This window comes from Rutidosis leptorrhynchoides, chromosome 2 (assembly GCF_046630445.1).
Source record: "Rutidosis leptorrhynchoides isolate AG116_Rl617_1_P2 chromosome 2, CSIRO_AGI_Rlap_v1, whole genome shotgun sequence".
NCBI lineage: Eukaryota > Viridiplantae > Streptophyta > Magnoliopsida > Asterales > Asteraceae > Rutidosis > Rutidosis leptorrhynchoides.
In genome coordinates this window covers 125105018-125105630 of record NC_092334.1, presented here as the reverse complement: position 1 = coordinate 125105630, position 613 = coordinate 125105018, and positions in this window count along the sequence as shown.

Sequence of the window (613 nt, the reverse complement as noted above, 5' to 3'; positions counted from 1 at the left end):
TACAGGCAATTGTTCGTGAATCATCGGGAATAGCCAAAGGTTAATTGAATATATGAAACAGTCCAAACCTTTTGAGACTCAACCTCACAGACTTTGCTTATCGTTTCAGAAACATATAAAGATTAAAGTTTAAATTTGATCGGAAATTTCCGGGTCATCACAGTACCTATCCGTTAAAAGAAATTTCGTCCCGAAATTTGATCGAGGTCGTCATGGCTAACTATAAGAATTTTTTCATGACGAATGTGAGTTGATAAATAGAGTTTTATCATCATTGAGTAATATAGATAAAACAATTTGATTACGCGAAGAGTATAAGTGAAGCTATCGTAAGAGAGTGAAATGAGTAAATGTAGATTCGTTTTAACCGATAACGTAATTATGATTGATTTTCGGAATTCATGGGATTTAAAGAAAATCTTCGTAATAAGATTTGGTTCTTCGGCGATTAAGGAAATCATGATCTTCTTTGATTAAATACGATAATCTATTTCGATTGCTCTGTCGGATATTTCACTATAAATCCACCCTCTTTGTTTCCTTATTTCCATATCTCACATCTTCTATTTGCTGTGATTTATACTCCAATTTCTACTTTGGAGTTTTCATTCTT